Genomic DNA, 21,805 nt, shown 5'->3' with positions numbered 1-21,805 from the left:
CTAAATATTTGCTTGTTGCCTGGAACCCAGGACTCAGTGGCAGTCCCTAGGCAAACTATCATTCCGTCCTCTGGGTAAGGCATTACCAGGTTCTGGTTAGAGGCCAGATGTGTTCATCTGGTTGCTGCCACAATCCAGCCTTAACCATCATGAATCTTTATGTTAAATTAACTTATCAAATTAGCAATGTGAAGAACCTTGGGGAATGGAACAGATACGCGTTAAGGCAAGGAGGAGAAACTTGGGCTGGTGCAGCAATGCCTGGGGTGAGACATTGTAATCGGGGCTCTGGGCAGCTGGAATTTGGAAAGGAAAGAAGGGGCTATAGTTCAAGAGGTAGGCTAGGTTCAGGGCATAAACCTCACTCACTTTACAGGTTTGCCTTGGAGCAGACACAGCAATCATTATAGTATGAAGTTAGATTTGGGTTGGTTTTTTTTTTTTTGGCGGTACGCGGGCCTCTCACTGCTGTGGCCCCTCCCTTTGCGGAGCACAGGCTCCGGACGTGCAGGCTCAGCGGCCATGGCTCACGGGCCCAGCCGCTCCGCGGCATGTGGGATCTTCCCGGACTGGGGCACGAACCCGTGTCCCCTGCATCGGCAGGCGGACTCTCAACCACTGCGCCACCAGGGAAGCCCTGGTTTGGTTTTGATTAATTTATATCAGCACAGATTTATCCAAAGACTCTGCCTCTACCCATGCTCCTCCAGAACCTTGACCTTGAAGGGATTTGAAAAGGCCTTGAAGGCTGAGCAAGGAGGGGTACTGCCAGAGGCCCCGTAACAACCATTCTTCCCTGCATGGTCATCACAGAAGGCACTGTGTGGCCCAGCTTCCCTTGCTCAGTGTGGCCTTGTGACAGGATTTTGCTCCAGGGTAATGAGTGACAGTGATGTGTGCAGTTTCTCTCGAGTGCCCCGTAGTGTAGACTGTGTCCCCCAGAAACTGACACTGACACAGAGATTTGAGTGTAAGTTGTTTATTGGTAAGGTGATTCCAGGAGACATGAGTCGGGGAAGGTAGATGCCCAGGTGGAATTAACATGCAAGGATTTTATTAGGGGAAAATGTCAGATGAAGCTGGGAGACCCATCGGGAAATATTTGAGCCAAGCCCGCTTCAGAGGTGTCCCAGGTCTCCTAGGAACCTGCCTAGAGTCCCTGCTGCACCCAGTCATTGACAGGGGCAGCCCACGGGAAGCACGGCCTGGGCACAAACACAGTGGGGGGACTCAGGTGCAGCAGTCCGCCGGGTCACTGTTCCCCTCTGGTTCGAGGCAAGTCTGCTGGGCGCATGCTCGGGCCACCACAGGCACTGAGGCAGGCGGGGAAGGAGGCGTTAGGGTGCTCTGGGGAGCAGTTTACCTCTGTGGGGAACAGGCACAGTCAAGCTGGCGCTGTCTGGGGGACTAGGAACCACGCCCCCCACACACACACACACAACCTGAGAGGCATGGAAGGTGGAAAATACACTCCCATCCTCTCAAAACTGCTGAGTTGCTGGACTTCACTTCAGCCCTTAAACTAGTACCATAACTAGCCCAGGTTCAAGCCTAGGAAGTTGTTAACAAACTGAACATATAACTGATTGGGGTTATGCCTCCTCTCTTTCCACCCTCCTCTCCCGCCTCCCCTCCCCTCACCTGCTAGAGAACTGGAAAAGTGTGAAATGCCCCCAAAGCAAGAAATACAGAGCAAGGGAATCTGGGAAAAACCAGACAGAAAAATCCACCCCTTCTCCCTGTAAGGGCATACTGCCAAGTCCCTGATTATAACCATTTCTCTTCTTTACAACTCTGTGTAAAAGCTTATGATCAAGGGGAAAAAAAGACTAGAAGGAAATATACCATAGCAATATGTGGCTATACTAAAGTGGTGGAATTATAGATATTTTTCTTTTATTTCTTTTGCCACTTTTCCATAATGAAGTATGACGTTTCCCTCTTTAACTGTTTACATTAACACATTATTTTTCTACTTTTCTTCACGCTTAAATACTTCCATAATAAAAATCATGTTTTAAATTTCAAAACAATTGTTCCTCTTCCCCTTCCCACCTTTTCTCCCTTAATATCCTCTGCTTCCTGGTCTTCCCTTCATTCTCCCTGCCACCACCCCCCCCCCCAAAACAAAAGGTACCATCAACTCCAAATCCTTGGTGGTTCATTAGGATACTTGTGACCTTGGGCAGATGGCAAGCCTTGGTTTTTCCTGGCTGAACATTTCACTGGATCTAAGGGGAGATGGTGGTGTGGTTTCTCCTGAGGGGAAGCTGGCCGATGAAATCTGGTCTGAGTTTGTATTCAGTCCTCTGAAAAAGTGTCACTTCCTGCAGCAAAACCAACTAGTTAGTTATCAAATCTAGCTCCTCTTCTCCCTGGAAACAACAGCAGGACCACATTTCCCAGATTGCCTTGCAGTCTGCCATGCCCATGTGACAATTGCAGCCCATGGGATATGAGTGGAAGGGATTGCACCATTTCCAGAGCTCAGGATGGAAGGAGCCTGGGTCCCTAATCATCACGTGGAGGGGAGCTGCCCGCCCAGCAGGAACACCCATGTTGGACTTAACTTAACAGAGAAATAATTGTGTTTAGCCACAGAAATGTGTGTTTGTTACAGCAGCAAGCCTACCGCAGTGAGTACGCCGTTCATCTCTCATGCTAAACTGGCCTGGTAGCCACACTCTAAATCCACTTAGTGCAAAGTGAATTTGATCGCAGAGAGCAGTGAGTGGAGGCCCACTTTTTAAGACTTGCAAGCTGGCCTCTTCTGCAATCATTATACAATAGGGAGATATTGCCCTTGATGTTCCCTTTGAAAGTTCATAACATCCTCTAAATTTACTGTAGCTTTCTCCAGTGGAAGCGGCTTTAGACGGGGAGCCTGGATTATCTGTTCCTAATAATTAGCAGGATGATGCATGAATCACACAACCCCTATGAGCCTCAGAGAGTATCCAGTTCATTTTAAAGACAGGCAATCACAACAATTCTAATAACTCGCTCTGGCTGAGTGGAGGCTCCAGTGGTGTGGGTGATAGTATCAGCATTTTGGAAATAGGAGAAACTGAGGCACAGAGCGATTAAAACATTGCCCAAGGCCACGGCTAGTAAATATCAGATTCAAATATAGGCGATCTAATTCCAGGGCCAGAAACTAAATTCTCAGGGTTCTAAAATGCTGAGATTTGCGCCAGAAGGAAATCTCTCTGTGGTTGCAATGCTCTTGGTGCCAGCCTTGTGATACGCCTGGAGTTGGTCGTTTCCTTATCCCCCAGCTGTGCTCCCGTCCTGCTCTGGACAACCTTCTCCCACCGATGGCTCCTGCTCTGGAAATATACGGCCTTGCAAGGAATGACAAGATCTCCCTCTTCCTTGATCTCCTTAGCTGATTAGACGAAAATTGTAATATGCCTCGATTCAGAGAACTTCCTTTTGCCAAATTAAATCCCCTGAGATCTCACACACAGACCTTGATTTATGAACACCAGACTCTTTCAGTCCTCTGTGATTTTCTTTATTGAAACCACGCAAGGCCAGCTCTCAAGCAAAAGAGAGCTGGTGATCAAATCTTGGTTTCCTGTTAATTCAGGGAATTCAGGGAACATCAGAGGTCATGTGATTCAAATGCTGAGTAAATCACCCTGACTTTACTCACCAGAATAGCAATTAGAAAATGACAACCAGACAAACCCTGGTCTTTAATAGGATGCTTGGCTTAGTATTGAAATACTAATATAATTCTCTGTTATGACTATTTTCAGTAATTCAGCATTTCTCTTACAAAATGCCTCATCTACTCTGAATTGCTCCAACTGTAGTACATGGTGCACCTTCCTGGACCATTGCGAGGATGAAAATATCCACAAGTTATTAAGCACTCACTATGTACCAAACATTGTGCCAAACAAATACCACCTACTGTTTCATCCCCAATTTAGAGTTAAGGAAACTGATACTCAGAGAGGTTAAGTTACCTGGCTGAGGTCTGGTAGGCAGAATAATGGCCCCCCAAAGATGTCTATGTCTTAATCCCCAGAACCTGTGACTGGGTTACTCTGCAAGGCAAAGGGACGTGTGGATGTGATTAAGATAAGGACCTTGAGATGGGGAGATTATCTTGGATTATCTAGTGGACCCAGGACAATCACAAGAGTCCTTACAAGGGAAGGAGGTAGGCAGGAGAGTCAGAAAAGGAGATGTGACTGGGAAGCAGAGGTCAGAGTGATGCAGGGCCACGAGTCAAGGACTATACGAGCATCCTTTAGAAGCTGAAGAAGGCAAGCAAATGGATTCTTCCCAAGAGCTTCCAGAAGGAGCACAGCCCTGTCAACCCGTTTTAGACTTGTGATCTCCAGAAGTATAGGATAATAAATCTGGGTTTCTTAAGCCAGTAAGTTTGTGGTGATTTGTTACAGCAGCCATAGGAAACTGCTACATGTTACATAGATGGCGAGTGGTAGCGGCAGGATTTGTACCGTGCTCCCTGTGACTGCAGAGACCATGCTCTTTATTTATAGGTTAAGTGGCCTTGAAACTTAAATACATGACTTTTAAAATATGTTTTTTATATTACAGTAAATATGATATTAAGAAACAAAATGTAAAAAACCCAAAAGATTTTTTTAAAGATAAAATGTGAGATGTCAAAAAACAATACGATAGAGCAAAGGAACTGAATAGATGGCATAATAGAGCTAGGGCTGTCTTTATATGGTAAGCTGGTACACTGATGACCGTACTACTACAAAGTCACGGGAAAAGGATGGATTGTTTAACTGATGGTGATAAGGAAACTGGAGTTTTAAAAAACTAATAAAGTACTTGCAGTAAAGTAAGCCTGGAGTGCTATCTCACACACTGAAAAGGGAGACTCCAGATTGATTAAACTTCCAAATGTGAAAGGAAAGATAGTAATAGAGAAAAATGTGTGAGAATATGTTCATAACCAAGAGTTGGGCAACCATAAGACTTCGCCCCTTCCACAAAATCAATAGATTTGATTATGTTAAGCAAAAAAATTTCTGTTCAATAGATAAATATGATAACCAGGTGTCAATCTGGGAAAAGATATTTGCAATGATTAAAAATGATAAACAATTAATTTTATACTCTACAAAGAACTCCTGCAAATTAACCAGAAAAAGACAGAAAACCCAATAGAGAATAAGCAAAGAATATGTGGAGTGAATTCACAGACGAGATTCTCAAACTCATTAATAATCAGGGGAATGCAATTAAAACAATGGACATAATATATTATACCCATCAGAAGAGAAGAAAAATAGAAAAGTAATTAACCATAAGGTTTCATGAGGTTTTGAGGAGATGGGAAATTTTGTGCACTGCTGGTGGGAGGGTAAACTGAGACAGTCATTCAGGAAACCTATCTAGTACATGCCCTAGGACCAGTCACCCCTCTCCTGGATAAAGGTGTGTAAGCGGGCATGTGTAAGGGTGTTCGTGTCTGTGTTGATTGGGTAGTAGTGAGCTGGAGGCGATCCAGGGGCCCATCCTCAGGGGGAATTGGTAAAGTGGTAGAGACACACACCACGGCATGGTCTGCAGCAGCTAGCAATACATTAGCTGTACAGTCGCGTATATGTCTTAAAGCACAGCGTTGAGTTCAAAAAGAAGGCAACAGAGCAAGTTCCATTACCCAATACTATATATACAAATTAAAACGCAAAATGACACTATATATTCTACAAGGAAGTATCCTATCAGAGGGCTTTTATCAAACACATTGGAGTGGATGCCTGTGGGAAGAAGGGAATAGAAGAGATCAGGGATAAAAAGGAAAATAAACCAATTGAACAGGAGTGATAACTCCTACAGAGCAACGATGCTGATATGCTCTAACTTGAGATCTCTCGACACCTAAAATAATGGGAATAATAGGTTTTCTTTGGGGGGGGGACCTTTTTCTGCAATAAGCCACACCAAACTACAGGAGCTGGTCTCAGGTGGAGCCACTTTTCCCTGTCATGTTGGTAAGAAAATGTGAAGTGTTGACAGGTACCTAATGTTTCTGATTCTCTAAAACACTCTTAGAGCTAGGAAGAATGGAAACAGGGTAACTTGCATCTGGAAAAGACCCCTTAAAGTCAACCCACTTAAAATGAGAACCAAACTGTCATTTCAAGTAGTTTTAAAAAATTAGAATGGTGTCTTTTTAAGCTTGAAAAATGAAACTAAAAATTAAGAAGATATGTCTCATGTTTTATAAAATTGTATTTGCAGTGCAACTCTGGTCTGCTGTGTCACTTGTGCTCACAGCCAGCCACTGTGCAATAAATACCTGTTGAATAAGTGAATGAACAAATGATGATCAACTCTTATAAGGAAAAAAGAATGGATTGTGTTACTTTTCCCCCAGAGCTTTCCATCATTCTTTTTCTCAATTTTTTAAATTGAGGTATAATTGATTTACAATATTGTATTAGTTTCAGGTGTACCGCAAAGTGATTCAGTTATATATATATATATATATTTTTAAATTATTTTCCATTATAGGTTATTATAAGATGTTGACTATAGTTCCTTGTGCTATACAGTAAATCCTGTGGCTTATCTATTTTATGTATAGTAGTTTGTTAATCCCATACTCCTAATTTATCCCTCTCCCCTGCCTTTCCCCTTTGGTAACCGTGCGTTTGTTTTCTACATGTCAGTCTCTTTCTGTTTTGTATATAGACTCATTTGTATTATTTTTTAGGTTCCATATATAAGTGGTATAATATAATATTTGTCTTTCTCTGTCTGGCTTACTTCACTAAGTATTCTCTAAGTCCATCCATATCGCATATTTCATTGCCCAAAGAATGGCAATATTTCATTCTTTTTTATAGCTAAGTCACATTCCATTGTATATATACACCACATCTTCTTAAGCCAATTGTCTGTCTGTTGTTTCCATGTCTGGACTAATGTAAATAGTGCTGCTATGAACATTGGGGTGCATGTGTCTTTCTGAATTAGAGTCTTTGTCTTTTCTGGATACATACCCAGGAGTGGGATTGAAGGATCATATAGTAGTTCTATTTTTAGGTTGTTTGTTTTTTTTTTTTTGCGGTACGCGGCCCTCTCACTGCTGTGGCCTCTCCCGTTGCAGAGCACAGGCTCCGGACGCACAGGCTCAGCGGCCATGGCTCACGGGCCCAGCCGCTCCGCGGCACGTGGGATCTTCCCGGACTGGGGCACGAACCCGTGTCCCCTGCATCGGCAGGCGGACTCTCAACCACTGCGCCACCAGGGAAGCCCTATTTTTAGTTTTCAGAGGAACTTCCATTCTGTTTTCCATAGTGGCTGTGCCAATGTATATTCCCAACAACAGTTCCCTTTTCTCCACATCCTCTCCAGCATTTATTTTTTGTAGACTTTTTGATGATAGCCATTCTAACTGGTGTGGGTTTGATTTGCGTTTTTCTAATAATCAGCGGTGTTGAGCATCTTTTCATGTGCCTCCTGGCTATCTATCTGCCTTCTTTGGAGAAACGTCTATTTAGGTCTTCTGCCCAATTTTTCTCAGTTTTAAACTGTTTTATCTCTGCATGATTTTTTCGTTTTTGCTGACTTTGTGTGTGACTTTAGCAATTCTCCAACTTCACTTTTCTCAACTTTGTGAAATTCTGTATCTTTGTAGATACTGTGATTTCCCTTCGCAATTAATCTGCATTGCATTACAAGCTCGAAAAGGGACATTTCAATGGGAACCCATTTCATAAATAATCGTTCAGAAGTGACTATTTGATCATTAGATTCACTTTTGCTCGCCAGGCAACCCTGTTCCTCTGAGGACCCAAATAAAGAAAACTCAGGTTACAAAGATGCTCTGGATTCCCCCCACTTTGCAGATAAGAAAACTGAGGCTCATGGAGGTTAAATGGTTTGACCAAAGTCTCAGGCCTTGAAAGTAGCAAACCACAGAAAGCACGATAGGAGAGAGACCATGAGAGACAGGTCGTATCCAAAGAGCTCCAAAGGACATAAAGGAATGGAGTGAGGGTAGGAAGTGTTGGTTGTGTGCTCACTCTATTATTAATAATGGCTTGTAATAATAATAGTTCTGACAAGGAAAAGTTAGCTTTTTAATTTTACATTGGGCTATCCTTCCTCACGCCCCCTTTCTCTACTAGGCAGCAAGGAAAACTAAACTTGTCATGAGTGACATTTCGGACTTCCCTGGCGATCCAGTGGTTAAGACTCTGCACCCAATGCAAGGGGCATGGGTTCAATCCCTGGTCAGGGAACTAAGATGCCACATACCACATAGCGTGGCCAAAAATAAATAAATAAAAAAATTTTTTTTAAAAAGTGATATTTCAGTGCCCCTGGATCTAACCAGGCTCCTTTGAGTTTCTGCTGCCCGCTCTCCTCCTTTCCAAGGAGGCTGAGGGATGTACGGGACGTTTACCGTGTCCAGATAGCAGAGGAGGATAGAGATGGAGACCTGTGTTTGGTTCCCTTGCGCTGAACACTGGATCCTCCTCGGCCTCTGGAGACCTGGTGTCCCCTGTTCACCTGGTCACTGCCTGCCCTCTTGGCACTGGCCAAGGCTGTGGCTGCTAGAGCTTGGGACCTGCTCTCTTTTCATTTACTCTAAGAGGCTGGTAGTCCCCCCACTGTCTTGCTGTAGCCCCCGAGGCTCAGTTTCTGGCCCCAGTGACCAGCTTTCTAGCCCCCATGGCTGTGACTAAATCTCAGCCCCTTAGGGTATGTGACAACCCAAGGGCTCAGAGAAGCTCAGGGTTTCTCTGCCAAGAGTACGTGGCACCACTACCTTTCCCAGTGGCATGTCCCCTAGGGGTGCTGGGTGAGAAACATTCTCTTCCCATATCCCTACAGCAGCAGTCAGCATTTCACCAGAAAACAGAAGTTACTTGGGTATTTAAAACAGAGGGATTTTAATACTGGCCAATGGTGGCACAGATGATGGAAGAGCTAAAAAGCCAAACAGGGCAGAGTGAGGCCCCCCAAGATTAGCAGCTGCATGATGCCACCACTACCCTCAGGCTGCGTGACAAAAGGAGAAGGGGAGGTGAGCGGAGCCCAGGGCCACCTGGTCCCCAGGAGCGCGGAAACCACCCCTGGCCTGTCCGCTAGACCTGAAGCCACAGAGGCAATACAGAAGCTGCTGGAGACCCAGCCTGAAGCAAAGGGGCAAGGGCAAAAGACCCTGGCCTTTCCCTTCCTCCAGCCGCTAGTCTAATAATTCCCCCTCCCCCAACTCCTCACAACCACCATTCAACCTCTGTCTCTATGATTTTTACTACTCTAAGTACTTCACAAAAGTGGAATCATACAGTATTTGACTTTTTAAAAAATTTTCCCACTGAGTTGCAATGCCACATTTATCGTATACTAAATTCCCATAGACATTTGGGTCTGTTTCTAAATTCTTCATTCTGTTTACTCAATCTGTGCTAGCATCAAACTTTTAATTACTATAGCTATTTTTCAGAATATTCTTGGTTTATTTTTTCATACAAACTAACAAGCTTGTCTCTTTCTAACCCCATCATAAAAAATGCATTTTTATTTTATCAATCTATGTATCTATCTGGCACTTATACAGTTCTTACTGGGTACCAGGTACAGTGTGAACATGTTTAATTTGAAAGCTAATTTAAAAAGACACCTTTACAAGTTTTATTCTTTTTAACCAGTATTTGTTGTTTTCTGACTGGCTTATTTCACTCAGCATAATGTTTTAAGTTTCGTTCATGTCGTAGCGTAATGCAGAATTTCCTCCCTTTTAAGGCTGATTACTATTTCACTGTATGGATAGACCACATTTTGCTTATCCATTTGTCTGTCAATGGATACTAGGGTTGCTTCCATGTTTTGCTATTGCAAATAATGCTTCTATGAACATGGGTGTACCACTAGCTCTTCTAGACCTTGTTTGCAATTCTTTTGGATATATACCCAGTGAAATTGCTGGATCATATGGGTAATTCTATTTTTAATTTTTTGAGGAACCAACACACTGTTTTCCACAGCAGCTGTACCATTTTACATTCCCACCAACAGAGCACGAGTGTTCTGATTTCTCCACATCTTCGCCAACACTTATTTCATGTGTTTGTTTTTTTTTTTTATAGTAGCCACCATAATGGGTGTGAGGTAGCTCTATAAATCTCATTATAATTTTTTTTTTTTTTTTTTTTTTTTTTTTGCGGTACGCGGGCCTCTCACTGTTGTGGCCTCTCCCGCTGCGGAGCACAGGCTCCGGACGCGCAGGCTCAGCGGCCATGGCTCACGGGCCCAGCCGCTCCGCAGCATGTGGGATCTTCCCGGACCGGGGCACGCACCCGTGTCCCCTGCATCAGCAGGCGGACTCTCAACCACTGCGCCACCAGGGAAGCCCTATAATTTTGATTTTCATTTCCCTACCGATTAGTGATGTTGAGCATCTTTTCATGCGCTTAGTGGCCATTTATATATCTTCTTTGGAAAAATGTCTATTTAATTTCTTTGTCCCTCTTGGAATTGAGTTTGTTGTTGTTGTTGAGTTATAGACATTCTCTATATAGCCTGAATATTAATCCCTTATCAGATATATGATTTGCAACTATTCTCTCGCATCTGTGGGTTGCCTTTTTATTCTGTCATCGTTGGCTGTCCATGCGCAAAATTTTCAGATTTTCAGGAAGTCCAATTTGTCTTCAACTCTGAATTCTCATTCACAATCCCTTTCCTGCCCTCTCTCACCACCACTCCCTTTTCAGCTTTTTGGAAAGTTTGATTCAAGAAATGGCATGGTTGGTAATCATCTCTCTGATGACCAGTCTCAGCTTGGCATTTTCACAAAGTCACGAACTACAGCCACTACCGTTACTAAGTCTTTATTAACATCCACCTGCATATGTGTTACAGCTTGGGTCCTCCCTACTCCAAAAGCAGACCCTGAGATGAGGACTTGGGTGCAACTAAAGACACCATTGGGACACTCTTGGGAGTTTAAAGGGTGCTTCTCAGAATTGTCCCTGACGGATAGAAACGTTTATCCATTAGCTCTCACCCTCCACAGGTTGAAACTCTCCTGCACATTTGGGCTGTACATGGCAGCTGCTGTGTGATGATCCCCAGATTCCCCTGCAGAGACAAGACTTATACTCCCAGCTGCTGGAGGTGCTGCCCAAAGATGGCCCTCAGCTGTCAGCCCTCCTGGAGATGTCTTGGGGGAAGATGTCTGTGCCTCGTCCACAGACACACTTCCTTCCAGGGAAACCCACACTCTGTCAACACTGGAATGTAGGGGCCTGACTCATCCCCCTAAATCCGGCAACTCTGCAGGGCCATCCCGGCTCCAGAGCATCCCAAGGAGTTGATCATGGATGACTTCTTCCTCTGTCCACATGTGCCTCCATAACCACCCTTCCTCAGGGGTTGATGAGCACTGCCTAAGAAGTATCCCACATGCTACCCTGCTTCTAGAGAGCCAGACCTACCACAGCATGTGTAGGTGCCACGTCTGCCTTCCCCCGCTCCTGGCCAGGGAAGCTGCAGAAAAGGAAGTAGAAAACGTGCAGCTTGCAGAGACATGCTAGAAGCCCAAAGTGGCAAGGGGACTTGAAGCTCACCCAGGACTGCTCACCATGGCCGTGACTGCAGGAGTCAAGACTCGGCGAGGATGAGGCAGGGCTCAAGAGGCATCTGACACCACATGAATTGGCGCTGATTCCAAAATCATGAAACAAATCTGGGTCTTGCCCTACTGAAGCTGAATGATAGTAATAACCTATTGCCATTAGGTTTGAGTACCTTCGAGTGCCCAGGAAAGATCATGTTAATGGGGAGGAAAAGTGGAAAATTATGATTTCAAGAACAGTCATGATGAGAACAGACATAAGCTAAGGACATGTTGGCCACTGATCCGCTCCCCCACCCCACCCCCCAAAAAAAAGTCCTGTGCCTTTTCTAAGCCCGACAGCTGACTTCTGATCTAGTGCCTCAGTCCTGCAGGCCTGCCCCCTACAGTGATGCTGGTGAGAGCCAGGAAGCATCAACATTCCACTCACTGTCTTCCAAGTATAGCACGGAAAATGCCTTGTCACCAAGGAGGGCATGCTTCCAATTCTTTTTCTCCCAAGTCCCTGAGAGAAGCTGAGGCCCATAATCAGAGGAAGCAAAAATGCTTCTTTCCATACTGCCAAGGAAATCCTACCAGAGGATGAAAAGTGGCTTCAGAAAGAAGGTTATACAGAGCTGAGATTTCAGGATGGAGGAAGGTCTAAGAACAGCGTTACTGAACTCATATATGCTCACCTAGGCCTTTGCCTGTGCGTGAAGTGCCATGTTTTGTTTTCTTTTGTTTTAATCACTGTTTCAAGTTATTGAGCAATTCATTTAAAGGAACTCTTCTAATGGCTGAGAAGTCAGAAGAGAAGAGAAAGCAGACTAGAAATTCTTACAGGGGGTAGAGGAATTTTATTTACCTGGCTCAGGACAAAAGACAAGGAAAGATCATAATAATGAGGAAAATAATTGTTGCAAAGAGAGTGAAAATGCTGACTGGGACCAAGAAGACACCGAATTGCATTCATTCAAGGTACTTAGTTGCTTGACTGTGGGTCAGTGGTTCCTTCCTAATGAATATTCATGAAGCCTGAGGGTCTGGGAATCCAGAGATGCTCCAAATTACATCTGGGGAAAGAGAGAGTCACTTAATAAGACAACAAAGGTGAATCACTGGGGAGGGGCATGAAAATATCTGGTAGCATTTTCAGCACGTTAGTTAGTCATAGAGGCAAGTGGAGTGGAATTTTCAACCTCTTGTTTTCCCTTCCAGACAGAAATGAAGGCAATATTATTCAGGAGAAAGGATTTTTGCAGACCCCTGAGTCCCTGGCTTGGCAAAAGCGAGACTCAGAATTTCTTACAGCAAAGATAGCGGTGGAGGCTTCTGGCAAAGCAGGGCATTGGATTTGACAACGTCAAGTACCCACTGCTAAAGCAAAGAAAGCATCATTTGGGAATTCTCCAGATCATCTAAAGACAAAGCCAAAATTATGTGGTTGTCATGTCACTGCTGATTACCTTTAACCTATTCTCCAGTTTCCCCAGCTGGTAGAGGCTTTGATTAGATTAGTCAAACAGTACCATGACTACATGATCCTCATTCATTGAAGGAAATTAACCTGCCATAAATCCCCATGAGACTGAGTTTCGGAAGGGCAAGGACTGCATCCCGTTCTCTCACGACCGTGATGGGCTTAGCGCATGGCGTATGCGCAGGGTCTAATGGCTGAATGGGTAAAGGGAAGCTGAGGTTCCTTCATCATTCTCCCTCTTACCCATCTTTCCTTCTTCCCACTCCCTACCCACAAACGACTCAGGGGGCTTGTTTCTCAAGACCAAATTAGCTACTGTTGGAATTTGCTTTGGGCCTGGATTTTCCAGCTAATCATATCCAAGAGATCTCCAAAATAAAAGGTTAATGGGAAGTAAAGATCAGAAGTGAGTGGCACTGCTAGTCCAACAGAAGAAAACCTAAGCAATTAGAGTACAAATTCAGGAGGCAAGGCAGGGGGAACAAAAAGCAGAGGGGGATCAGTAACACTGATTTCGTAAAATTTAATAAAACGTATAATTGACCCTCATTAGATTTATTCACATTACAAAGAGAAAGCTGTTTGCTAATGAGAAAAGCTTTATTCCCCGAATTTCAGATCACGAATTCATTTCCCTTCTTCCTTGCTGGTTTGGCACATTTTTAAATGGCTTGGTTGAAACAACTATTAATCCTAAATTAAATATCCATGACAGTTAATCCCCCCAGAGCCAAGGAAAGTTGCCACTGCTTCCTACCTCATTTTCTCTGTGACCAAGTTGTGAATTTGCTCTCTCTAAGGCTATGTGTGAGCTATATTAACACAGAAGAAATATACTCTAGGTTAAAGGGAGGCAAATAAATAGAAACAAAATAGAGTGGAAACACTTGTTAATTGAGCCACAGGCTGGCATTTTTAGCTTTGTTGCTGTGTACTTCCCATTAAGGATTATATTTAAAAATGAAAGAGCAGGGCTTCCCTGGTGGTGCAGTGGTTGAGAGTCCGCCTGCCGATACAGGGGACACGGGTTCGTGCCCCGGTCCGGGAAGATCCCACGTGCCGCAGAGTGGCTGGGCCCGTGAGCCATGGCCGCTGAGCCTGCGCGTCCGGAGACTGTGCTCTGCAACGGGAGAGGCCACACCAGTGAGAGGCCCGCGTACCACAAAAAAAAAAAAAAAATGAAAGAGCAAAACTTTTATTATTAGCTGTGCACCTCATCTATAAAATATGAATAATAACTGTACTTCATCAATTGTTTCTAGGTTTAAATGAGTTAACCTACGTGAGGGGCTTAGAACAACGCAGTGCACCTGTAAGGACTGGTCCCTGCCAGGTGTTATCATGATTCTCTCCAGTAAGTTCTTCCGGGGCATTTAGGCTATTATTTCGGCACGATGTCAAATAATATTTTTAAAAATACCTGTTCAACATTTAATTTGGAAAGGCTCTGAGAAACCAATTTTCTATTAATAAACGTATATTTTCTTCCATCTGACATAAAAGTAATTACACACATCCATTACATGCAATCTTCTGGACCAGAAAATCCCAGTAGCATTTTAAGTGGTTTAATTCCTTAGATCATAAACCACTCCTTCCATTATACATTTTTCTGTTTCAAAATTTCTGCAACAGTAGCCGCTAAATTCAGCTCTGGCCAGCTGACGGGACTTACAGCTGGTGGTCCGGGTATGTCACCTCACAAGTAAATGACAGAAGCACATACAGTGCAGCCAGTCTTGGTCATGTATTTCTGCTCTAGGTCCACCTTCCTTGGCAGGAATGGGGCCAATGGCTTTTTGTCAATTGTAACACATCTCAAAAGAGATAAATTAGAATGAGGGTATTTTATTTCCATTTGAGGACAGTCTTTTTTATTTTATTTTTTCCCAGAACTAAGCCTAATTTACATTTTACCAGTCACACACAATGCCATGTTTGGAAACCTGAGTCGAGAGCCAGCACATTTTCTGAGGTGTGTTTAAGCACTCCTCACTGCTGGCACTTCTAATCGGTGACCCTAATGGTCCACTCTTTAACTTAGCCTCAGAAGACCCCCCAGACTAACTCCTACCCAATTAACACTCTTTTCAAGTTCTCCATCCAATTAAGTCTTACTATTTTTGCAGAACCCTCAAGTTGTTTCAACATAGTGTCAACCGAAAAAAAAAAGTACAACCTAAAAATTGAGAATTATGTTTTCTTTGGCAGACAAAACTGAGGATTTAAGCCCGGGGACATAGCCTTTTAGATAGCTCTGAGGGATAGCCCTGAAGAGGTAAGGGAGGAGCCGGGATAAACAGGAGTTTTTGCAACAAAGAACAGGTGGTCGGAACATCAAAAGGTTACTATTAATTAAAGAAAACCAGATTGAGAGCTCAAGTTAAGGAATTTAGTGCTTTTGTATGTATGGGAAGATGCAAGAGTCTGGGCTCACTGAAATCATTCCTTTGATATGCACTTCAGCTGTCTGGGGTCTCACCCTGAGTCTCCTCAGGGCTCCCTGTCGGGGTGACTTGTAATGTGATGGCTTGATAGCTGCAACATCCTTTGTTTACTGATGAGGTAAGCAACATTTCTTCACTCACGATAGGGCCAGTGCAACCCGTAGGAAAGCCAGGAGAGGAAGGTGGAGGCTCAGAGGGCGGGAGACTAGGAGATCAGGATTTCTGGATGCAGATTTCACTCTGAGCTGGAAATGACTTGTCCTGTGGGTTCCAGTAAAATCTGTGTCATTCATCCGCCAGTGTCTCGGAGGTAAACCGGAGCATCTCCTGTGGGTAGTCCCCTTGACCGTGAAGTCGGCAATTTCTCTCCTTGTCTCATATTTCCTCCTTACAGCCACTTTGTGAGGAAGGTATCTGTATGGCTCAGAGACACCCAACTAGAGTGGTTTAACCAAAATAAGGGTTTTATTTCCCTCATGTGACAAAAAGTCCAGAGAAGTAGCAGCCCAAGGCTGGTACAGCTGCTGGAGACATCATCAGGAACCCAGGAGTCTGCTCCACTCTCCCTGAGTATGTGGCTTCCAGCCTCATTGTCACAAGATGGCTGCTTCTCCCCCAACAACAGCATTTGTGCCCCAGGCAAGAATAAAAGGAAAGGCAGAGAGAAAAAGGCATGTGTCAGCTGAGTCTGCCCGTATCTATGAGGAAAGCAGTGGATCTCCTTGAAGCCACCCCCGCAGGCTTCTGGTCACCTCTCCTTGGCAGGAACCAGCTATATGATCACAACTGGGTGCAAGGGGGCTGGGGAATGGGAGTACTTTATCTGGGACATTGTCTCCCAAACATGGTCAGGGTTCTGTTGGTGAAAACGGAGATGGATTGGAAGTAGAGGGGGAGCAGTGTCTGCCTCCGTATTATTATTTCTGCTTTATTGATGAGGAAACAGCTTCGGAGGAGCTTCAAGATTTACTCAAGGCCATGCAGCTGTTCAGTAAAAGAGCTAGGCTCTGCGTCCAGAATCCCCATCTGTGCTGGGCTTGTGTGCAGTGGTGCCGTGAGTAGGAGGAGGAAATACCCCAGTCAGTGTTCCTCCTCCACCATAATGCAGACACGGTGGAAATACACATGGCAGGAATGGTTGATTTGTTTGTTTGTTTATTCATTTATTTATTCCTGGGTAATTGTGCGTGCGTGCGCGCGTGTGCGCGTGCGCGCATTCCTGGGTAATCACTTTCATTTCTTTGCCAGTGATGTGGATATAATTTGTGCTTCACTAGTGCTTTCACCGAGGGAACAAAGTTCAAGTGACTTAATCCAGCTGTGTACTTAGTCAGTGGGGGAATGGGAACGGCGCCAGGCTTCTGATGAGTTGAAGGGAGCTGAGCACTCCACCCTGTTGGAGACATGACCCTGCTCCATGAAAAAATCCTAGAAAAATCAAAGAAGTGGAACACCTCTGGGGTCGATAAACAACATCTCTATCGTGTTTCTCTAACGAGGTTGACTCAAGAATTAAAAATTACTTCCGGGGGCTGCTGGATGTGGGTCTGTGACCGTTCAGAGAGCTGGGAGATGACCTGCAGAATGGGCTGGAGTGTTAGTTCCTTCTTCAGGGGCTGCGTAGAACCCGCGGGCCGAAGGGAGGATGCTGCCATCATTTCGGTCATCTCTACCAGTTCATTGCAGTCTCCCCTTCACCTTGTATTATGTGTATTAATAGCTTTACCCTAGTTCAGGTCAGAGTCACAAAGTCAAATCCACAGTGATTGTTGGCACAGGAAGGTAGACCCATAGCCAAAAATACTGTTCTACTGACTTAGCTACTCCCTGCGTGCCTCAGTCCCTGAGTGCCTCAGCCACCTCCAAGCCTTGGCCTGCGTGAGGCTCACTGTTGGACCTCACCTTTCTTCTTCCAATGACCTCCACCAGATTAGCCCCTTCCCATCCTTCCAGGCTCAGTTTATCTGTCCCTGGCTCTCTAGGACAGGATTAGGGTCCCTTCCAAAGGGCCCCCATACTACCCCATTCTGTCCAAAGTCGGAAGCAGCCACCCAACTGGATAATCAGGGTGATTAGATCATCTATCATCTAAACCAGAACGCTTAAGAAGGAGAGGTAGTACTATTAATAATTACACAATAACAACGAGCAGAAACCAAAACATGTGCTCAACCTCACTGATTCTAGAGATGTGAAAATAGGAACATAAAAAAAGGGTACATCTTACAATCAGCGAAATGCGACATTTAACTTTTCTGATTCTGTTACATAGCCTTGGTGAGTATTCTGTCGTTATTGTTTGTTCGTTTGTTTGTTTCTTAAGTGATAGAACCCAGAATGGGCCAGAGTTTGGGGAAGCAACCACTTTGGTGCACTGGCTATAGGACTGGAACTTGGTTCAGTATATCTGGAAGATATTTGACAGTGTGCATCAAAGGCCTTAAAATAATTCATATCCTCTGACTCATCAATTCTATCTCTGAAAATCTGTCCTATGGAAATAATCAAAGTCGTGCAAAAAAATTTGTTCATCGTGGGCTTCCCTGGTGGCGCAGTGGTTGAGAGTCCGCCTGCCGATGCAGGGGACACGGCTTCGTGCCCTGGTCTGGGAAGATCCCACATGCCGCGCAGCGGCTGGGCCCGTGAGCCATGGCCGCTGAGCCTGCGCGTCCGGAGCCTGTGCTCCGCAGCGGGAGAGGCCACAACAGTGAGCGGCCCGCGTAACGCAAAAAAAAAAAAAAAAAAATTTGTTCATCGTAACATTAGTAAAAAAAGGGGAAATAATTTAAACAAACTATAAATAGGTTAAATAAATTATGGTACAGACCTTGTGATAGAATACAAAGAACCACTCAAAAATTATGTTGCAAAAGTAGATTTAATGACATCTTGTTAAGCAGAAAAAGATTCACAAAGTAATTCATACATAATTTATTTTTGTGCAAAATATGTTTGTAAAAAGAGACCTATAGATATTTTCTTTATATATCAGAAAAATTCTCTATATATTTCTGGTGATTTGTTTTTTTCTTTATGCTTTTAATATTTTCTAATTGTGAATATAAAAAACTTAAAATTACCCCCCAAAATAAACCTAATGTGTACTTTTATATTAAAAAAAATTTTAAGTGGTGTTTTCATGTTTTTATATTTCATCTGACTCTCAGAAAAGAGAGGTGGTTTTTTTTGTTCGTTTTTTGTTTTTTGCGGTACACGGGGCTCCAGACGCACAGGCCCAGCGGCCATGGCTAACGGGCCCAGCCGCTCCGCGGCATGTGGGATTCTCCCAGACTGGGGCACGAACCCGCATCCCCCGCATCGGCAGGCGGACCCCCAACCACTGCGCCACCAGGAAAGCTCCAAGAGAGGTATTTTTGAAACATATTTCCCCAAGGCTGTGAGCTGGTTTGGGGCAATAAAGTCAAACTGGACAAACATGTTTTCTTTTGGGCATACAAAGAGCCAATTTTGTTTATAAGATCATGCTTTTCTACTGTTCCTCTAAAGAATTTTATTTAAGAGACAGAATGGATTTTCCTATTTGTCTTTTTTATAGAGAGCTATACTAAATGGACTTCACAGCCACCTTAATAAATATCTAGAAAACTCATGTGCACCTTCCGGCTGAGTCCCCCCCAGGCCTTAGGGCCCCCAATTCCTGCTGCTCTGCAGGATGACACTGCCCCACTATGGTCTTTGACAACAAGGAGAGCAGCTTTCCCAGTGCAGGTCCCAGCCCTGGTCTAGGAACTCAGCAACTTCCCACCACAGAAGCAGCTGCAGGCTCATGGGTTCCAGACTAGGGGTGTGAGAACTTTCTGATCTCTGAGGATCACTCCTTCTCCCCATTACTTTTCCAGACCTTCCAATACCTTTGTAATCAAACTTCTGTATCAAATTCTCTCTTTCTGAAATACCTAGATGGTTTCTATTGTCTGGATTGGGCGGTGAGTGACGTACCATAATGGTTCAGATGACCAAAGTCAGGTTTTTTTATATGTTAACATTCTGGTAACTGACATTTTAACACCCTTCCAAGAAGTTGGAAACCCTAACTGGAGGGTTTGGAAACCCATCTCCCTCATGCTTTGAATGCTGTCTGCCTTTGAGATGGGAGAAGTCCTTGCTGTGATAACTGCCGGGCACATAGGAGCCTGCAGGCCTTAAGGGTCTGAGTAGCTGTGTCCAGGCTACAGCCATCCGTAATAAGGACCTCCTCCTTTTCCTCCCCAAGACCCAGAAAAAGCCTGCACAGAAGAAACACCATTGACATCCAAATGAAGTATGCCTGAGGGAGAGCTGGGAACTGCTACTGGGACTTTTTAATGGGGTGGGGGAGGGGTGGCATATCCTGAGGGAGGGGGAGAACAGGGCTTACTGAGAAAATGTGGAAGGTTTGAGCAGTGAGAATGGGAAAAGAAGGTGCACCCATGAGGGACACTCTGAAAGCCTAGACTCCTAACAAGGAAAGTTAGCTAAACAAATCCTCTGGGTCTCTATGGCTTGGGGGGCTCAGACCAGAACTCCTCCTGGTTAAAACACCACCGGGGTCACTTTGTATTTAGGATACAGAAAGCTAGCAAAGCTGTATTTTAAAGAAGGCAGCCACTCCTGCCCCCAACACACACACTCCACTGTCTTCTGGTGGACTCTGCCCCATTTCTCTAACAGAAGAAACCCCAAAGCTGAAGACATCGGTGGATTCCCTTCATTTTCCCCTCCTGCCCAGAGAGCAGTGTGGGGCTTGCCCAGAACTGTGGAACCGAATGGACGGGCCTGGGATGACAGTTCTGACCTGATATAAGGGTAACTGAGGGCCAGTCCCAGGTCTCAGTCATTTCTATATCCCAGAAGAACAGCATACAGTCAGCACTCAATAAAGATTTATTGAATCAAATTCGCACCGCCCTTCTGCGCATGCCCTTCTCTTTGCATTTTTCTCTGCAAATCTACCAACTGGAAAGCACTTTGCAATTCTGTTTCTGAGCCAAATACACACCATCATTTCTTTGAGAAACCTTCTGGGACTTGGATTCGTTTTGAGAAATCCCTAGCATTAGGGAGTCCAACCAAAGGGTGTGAGGATAAAGAGAAACAGTGATCAATGTATTTTTGCTGACTGGTGTGTTGCTCGGAGGCTAGCTTGTACCCTGTGAGCGGGTCTCATCTGATGTGTAATGGTAACAAAGTGGCTCACTTCTTGGGTGAGACTCACTTGAAATCTCTTTAGAAGAAAGAAGGTAGGAGATGCGCTTCCCCTTCCAAGAAGTAAATTGGCAGGGCTTACTAATTAAAGTCAAAAGCAAATGTCTGAGTCACACTTCCTGGCTTTCTGGCTCCTTCCTTTTGGTCTCCCACTTACTTCTGAACCATGTGCTGCTCTGCTGGAAAACACTGCTGGTAACACCCTTGACACTAATGTAGGCACTAATGATTTTAAGTTTCTCCCACCAAATCTGAGGATTTGTCTGTGATACAAATAAATATGTGCTTTGGACTGTGAATTTTCCAGTTAAGCTATTTGGAGTTCCACACACTTGTTCTCTCCTTTTTTCTCTAAAGCACAAAGGTTTTCACAAATGCAGAGGTGTGTGTACTGGAGGAGGGGATGAGGTGGGAATTTAATGGTAAAATCCTGTGAGGCTAGGAATGTCATTGTCATTTTTCTTGCAAGTATATGGAGTGGAAACTTTCAATTCTTGGTTTCACAGCATGCATTTCTAAGGGAACTTCCTTATGGTTTTGTAATTGATTTTCAATTAAGTGAAATAATACTGCAAGTTGGGCAATCAGAACCACGGGTTCCTTCATTCCCCAGTACCAACCTGCAGGTCCACTACCCAGAGGCAACCACTTAGTTCAGTTGTTTGTCCTGGAACTCACTCTCCTATTTCTAAATAGCATGCTTTTGCTGAAATGTCTTGATTTTTCAGTGTTAGAAATGATCTATTGACTTCCTATTAGGTTAAATAAAGATTTAGCACTCTTACAGATCACCACCCTCCCTTTCCATTTTACCCATTCTCCTAATATGCTACTTCCAGAATTAAACCTATAGCCAATGTTTACATTATTACAACCTTGTTGATATTGATCACTGCTGAAGCAGGGAGACACTTTCATCTTTTCATTTCTTGTACAAGTTTTGGTTTTCCTGGAGTTTATCGTTGCCTCAGTTTTTTCCATTTACTTCATTTTCTATGTTTCAATTTCTAATTCTTCCCCGTATCTTCCAATGGATCTGTCAAGTGTCTACAAATAACATTTTCTAAATGAGCAAATATATCAGATGCTTCATGC

Source organism: Monodon monoceros, unplaced genomic scaffold, assembly GCF_005190385.1.
Source record: "Monodon monoceros isolate NGI ecotype Baffin Bay Population unplaced genomic scaffold, NGI_Narwhal_1 Super_Scaffold_3, whole genome shotgun sequence".
In the NCBI taxonomy this organism is placed as follows: domain Eukaryota; kingdom Metazoa; phylum Chordata; class Mammalia; order Artiodactyla; family Monodontidae; genus Monodon; species Monodon monoceros.
This window is presented reverse-complemented; position numbering follows the sequence as displayed.